The sequence below is a fragment of the Jaculus jaculus genome, chromosome 3 (assembly GCF_020740685.1).
Source record: "Jaculus jaculus isolate mJacJac1 chromosome 3, mJacJac1.mat.Y.cur, whole genome shotgun sequence".
NCBI classification, from domain to species: domain Eukaryota; kingdom Metazoa; phylum Chordata; class Mammalia; order Rodentia; family Dipodidae; genus Jaculus; species Jaculus jaculus.
Window position 1 is genome coordinate 89,803,489 of NC_059104.1, and position 6,000 is coordinate 89,809,488.

Consider the following 6,000-nt stretch of genomic DNA (forward strand, 5'->3'; position numbering starts at 1 on the left):
ATGCATCTGGAGTTCATTTGTGGTGGCTAGAGGCTCTGTTGCACCCATTCCCTTCCCCTCCCTCAGTGTAAATAAATAAATAAATAAAATTCCTCAACAGGTCATTTAAGGATAATTGACAAAATTGATATCAGTTCTATGTATTTAATTAGATAATAGTATTCTGTCAATATTGAATTCCTGATTTTCATTATTGTTCATTGATAATGTAAGTGAATGACTTTTTCTTGGAAAATGTGTGCTGAAGTTGTAAGAGGTGATAAAAAATATCTGTAATGAGAAAGAGGAAAATAAGTGAGAAGGAGAAGATTTAAGGGGAAAAGTCAAGCAGTGTGACAGAAATTAACTATTTTGGTCAATAATATTCAGGGGCTCTTTCATACTATGCTAGAAAGGTTAAATGTATGTTTGAGATTATTTTAAAACAAAGTTTGGAAAATAAAATGGTATATTTCCAAATTTTGTATTTTAAAAATTGTGACTGTTTAAAAGCTCTTTCTAGTTTTCAACACAGTGAAAATTTTAAGTTATAGATTAACCCATTGAGTGTATTACCTCACACCCTCTGACTATTTATTCTCTTTCTTTCTATTGCTCCCTATACATCTCTTTCCCTTTCTTTCTCTGTCCTCTTATTTTTGTTACTGGAATTGTGAGGAGAATGAGAGTGAGCACTCAGATACAAGGGAAGGGTACAATGGGAACTTACATGGCAAACAAAAAGAATAACTGTCCCCAGTTTTCCTTTGCTTCCCCAGTTAAAGGGATTCTCTGCTGCTTAGATCCCCACCATTGTGGGATCTACAATTTGGAATCCAGAATTCTTCTCCTGTTTTTTAACTTTCAAGTACAATGACACACATCTAAGTGTGCTTCAGTTCCCTAGGAGACATTTTCTATTTGGCTCCAGGAACGGCAGTACTTCATAACATAGAAGATTTTAAATAATGTTCCCCTTCCTCTGGGTGTTAATCCCACAAGTCAGGATCCAAGAACCTCATTAGGAAAGCACGGTATTAATCACTTGGGAGAGAGTGGGAGAGAGTTGGAGAGGGATGGAGAGGGAGAATGAAATGGAGAAAATGAGAGAGAAGTGTTATTTTTTTTGTTCACCTGACCCCCAAATCAATCCACTTTAATACAAGTTTTGTATTTATTTATTTTTATATACTTTTTTTTTTTTTTGAGAGAGACAGACACAGAGAGAAAGACAGGTAGAGGGAGAGAGAGAGAGAATGGGCGCTCCAGGGCTTCCAGCCTCTGCAAACGAACTCCAGATGCGTGCGCCCCCTTGTGCATCTGGCTAACGTGGGACCTGGGGAACCTAGCCTCGAACCAGGGTCCTTAGGCTTCACAGGCAAGTGCTTAACCGCTAAGCCATCTCTCTAGCCCTTATATGATACTTTTACAAATGTACTATACAGTGTTACCAAATAGTACTCACATAATTGACTCATTGTAAACAAGTCTAACTGGGTAAGGCTCAAGAATGGAGGGAATTACGGCAGCTCTAGATACTTCACCAGGAACAATCTGTGCATTATCCTAAGAGCACAGCCTCCGGATACCTCTGCCTTCACCTCAGTGAATTTGGGCAATAACTCAGGATCCAGCCTCATATCATTTGCTGAGACTAAAGGTATTCTTGTGATGAGCAGACAAGGGAAGAGAAGAGAAGAGAAGAGAAGAGAAGAGAAGAGAAGAGAAGAGAGGAGGGGAGGGGAGGGGAGGGGAGAGAGGAGAGGGGAGGGAAGGGGAGGAGAGGGGAGGGGAGGGGAGGAGAGGGGAGGGGAGGGAGGGGAGGGGGGGAGGGGGGAGGGGGGGAGGGGGGGAGGGGGAGGGGGGAACGGGAGAGGGGGAGGGGAGGGGAGGGGAGGGGCGAAAAGAAAAGAAAAGAATAGAATAGAATAGAAATTGGGGTTTTCCAAACAGTAGAGAAAAGACCACTTTAAGAGAAAGGAGAACGTATGATGACAGGCCATCAAGAATTTCAACTCTCTATCAAAGTATCTGTCTTTTGCCATCTATTGTAGCTTCCATGTTAAATGCGTGGAATTCTATTGATACAAAATAGGAGCAAGGTAGCCTTTTATAAGTAATTATACAGGGGCAGAGGGCCTGGAGGACAACATATTGCCTTCACTGGCAGGCTTAGAGCCCATATTTGGTGCATTCTCAAATAAGGTTGATACAAGCATTAATGGAGGATTTTGAGGGGTAGGGAAGGCATATGAACTTTTGAGCTCCTTTTTAAAAAAATTGAACAAACACTCTGAGAAGCAAAAAAAAAAATGAATTCTTGAATTTATTTAAGGAGAAATTATGAAGTTTATTTAGGGAAGATTAGGATCCAGGGAGGAGGCTACCTAAAAGACTCAGGCCAAAAATTCTCCTTGCCCTGCTGACTGAGAGAAACTTCATCATAGGGAAATCACCAAAAAGATAAAGGCCACAAACACATACATAAGAGCCAAAAACATGAGACCCCAGGGCTACGGTTTCAGAAGAAGCACATGAACACACAGCATTTGGGAAGCAGGACATGGGAATATGAGCCTGGCAATAACACATGTGAAAGGTAAAACATGAGAGGCTAGACCAAGTACATAGAAGACACACATTCACACATGTGGGAGCAAAGGATAAGAATACCAGGTTTCACATTCACACAGAGGAACGCCATGAGATTAAGTGGGGAAAGTCTCAGGGCTCAAAGCTCAAGGAGAGGTAACAGATGGAGAAAACATCAAAGCAGGGGCCAGGAAATTAAGATGCCAAGAGATTAAATAGGCAAGAAAGTCAAGAGTGTTATTCCATACATGGCGTTGATAGAGGAATTTTGAGGTTCCTGTGTATGCAAACTTGCCAATGATTTGGAAGAAGAACCCCTTGAGACTCAATTCTGTTTTTTGTTTTTTTCTTAAGACTCAAAGAAATATATTCAAATGGTTTTTGATAAAGGTAACAACAAATAGTACTGGAACAATTGAAAATCCATATGTAAAAAAGAAGAGAGGAGAAGGAAGAAGAGGAAAAAATCTAAATACATCACAAAAATTAAAATGTATCATATACCTAAATGTAAAACTATGGAACTTCAACAATCCTAGAACTCACCTAAGAGAAAATCTAGATGAGCTAAGGTAGAGCAATAACTTTTTAAACACAACACTAAAGGTGCAATTCATTAAAAATAATTAGCAAGTGGACTTCATTAGAATTAATACCCAATCTTTTTTTAATATTCTTTTTTTTAACTTAATTTATTAGTTTTCTTTTCAGCAAATATAGGCAGCTTGGTACCATTGTTTAGGCTCATCCATGATCTACCCCCTCTCATTGGACCCTCCTTGTTGATGTAAATGGGTCGTGCATTGTGGAGTTAGCACACAGTTATTGGTACGATGAATGTCTCTGCATATCATGACCCAACATGTGACTCTGACATTCTTTCCGCCCCCTCTTCCACAAAATTTCCCTGAGCCATGTTGGGTTCATTTTTGGTCTGCTTCAGTGATGAGGTGTTGGGGGCCTCTGAGGCTCTGGCTCTCTGATTTGGTAGGAGTTGATTTTTCTGGGTTGGTCTCCTTCCCCTTTGTGCTGGTATCCAGTTCATCAGGAAAACATCACCCTTGCTTGTTTCACCAATTGTCCTTAGTTTCAGTCGGGCCCCTTTTGAGGTAGGTTGGAGCAGCTCTCTCCTTAGGATCTGCATCTATCTGAAAAAGAGAAGCAGATTCTCCAACGGAGAGTAAGTTAGCACCCGGAAAACTGAGATAACAATTACTTTTTTGATAGAGAGTTTGATGGGTGTAGGCCCTCTTGTAGCCCATGATTGATGGTAGCTTGATATTGGAGAGTGGGCTTGTGTTTGGGTATGGTTCTGACTTGTTTCCCAGCTCCAGCTATGGGTCTAGTACCACTGAGAGGATCAGTTAGCCAAATCAAGAGCAGTTGGTTCCCCACTATGGCTGTTTGCCACTATTGCACTTGTGTGGGCATCACATCAGGTTATTTGTTGCTAATTAGGTTGGACAATGAGTTGCTCAGACAGATATTGGTCATTTCCCCTAGTCACCCATGTAGCACCTTCTGGCACTAGACACGCTGACTGTCGGGACTGACTCTCTCCTGGCTTCCAGCCATGCCATTCCATTTTACGTGTCAGCTGTGTATGGAGTCTTCAGCAATAGGGTCTTACCACTGGCTTTTGGTGGGTCATCAAGTACTCTGACAGAAGTCTGTTATTGTTTTGGGAAACCTTGTAGATTTCTCTGATCAAAAGCTCATTGTGGATGGTAGACCCAAGCTGGAAGTGGGGTTACACGTCAGTGCCCACTAAGAAATTGAGGAAAAACATAACTAATATACAAGAATTAGAGAGGAGAGAGAGAGGGGGGAGAGAGGGAGAGGGAAGGAGGGAAGATGTAGAAGATTTAGGTTAGTCTTGATCCTACCCTCTCCAGTGTCTTGTGGTTCAGGTGTTTCCTGTAAGGGTCTAGTGAAGGTTCAGCCATTTGGTCTGTCTTTTGGGAAGTAGAATTTTATGGTACCATTGCCATTTGGGTCCAGATTACTGTTTTCCACCCCTCGATGCCCTCCCACTCCCTCCCCATCCATCCTATTGTATAGTCCATGAGGTGCTTGCTGGATATGTAAGGTATCTTGGGTAGTTTCAGGTTAGGTGTTGCAGATGAGTGAGACTATGTGTCGATTTTTTTTCTGTGATTGGGTAAGTTCACTGAGAATGATCTGTTCCAGGTTCAAACATTTTTCCTCAAATTTCTTTATGTTGTTTTTTCTTACTGCTGTATAGAATTCCATTGTGTAGATATACCACATCTTAATTATCCATTCTTCTAATGATGGACATCTGGGTTGATTCCAGCTTTTAGCTGGTACGAATTGAGCCGCTACAAACATGGTTGAGCAAATCTCTCTGGCCTGTGGTTTGAAGGTTTTAGGGTAGATGCCCAGTAAGGGTATAACTGGGTCTGTTGGTATTTCTACAGTCAGTTTTTTCAGGAGTCTCCATATTGCTTTCCAAAGTGGTTGTACCATCCTACATTCCCACCAACAGTGAATGAGTGTTCCTCCTTCTCCACGTCCTCGCCAGCATTTATTTTCATTTGATTTTTTGATGTTGGATATCTTTATTGGGGTATGATGGAATCTCATAGTTGTTTTAATTTGCATTTCTCTGATGCTTAGGGATGATGAACATTTTCTTAATTGTGTGTATTCCATTTGTATATTTTCCTCTGTAAATTGCCTGTTCAACTCTGTGCCCCATTTTGTGAGTGGGGTATTTGTCTTCTTATTGTTTAGGCTTTTGAGTTCTTTGTAGATTCTAGAGATTAGGCCTCTATCAGTTAGATAACCTGCAAATATTTTCTCCCATTCTGTGGGTATTCTATTGGCTTTGCTTATTATAGGCTTGTCTGTAAAGAAACTCTTCAGCTTCAAACGATCCCATTGGTTGAGTGACTGTTTACGAACTTGAGCCACTGGGGTTTTGTTCAGGAAATCTTTTTCCATTCCTATATCATGGAAAGTACTTCCTAAATTTTCTTCCAGTAGGATTTGAGTTTCTGGTCTTATGTTGAGGACTTTGATCCATTTGGATTTGAGTGTAGTGCATGGTGAAATGTGTGGAACAAGTTTCAGTTTCCTGCATGTGGTTATCCAGTTTATCCAGCATCATTTGTTGAAGATGCTATCTGTTTTCCAGCCTACATTGTTCGGGCCTTTGTCAAATATCAAGTAGCTATAGTTGCTTGACCCAAAATCCGGGTCATCAAGTCTATTCCAATGGTCTATACTCCTGTTTTTATGCCAGTACCATGCTGTTTTTATTACTATGGCTTTGTAATATAGCTTTAGATCAGGTATGGTGATGCCATCAGAGGTATTTCTTTTGCTGAGGATATGTTTGGATGTGCATGGCCTTCTGTTTTTCCATATGAAATTTGAGATCATTTTTTCTATCTCTGTGAAGAA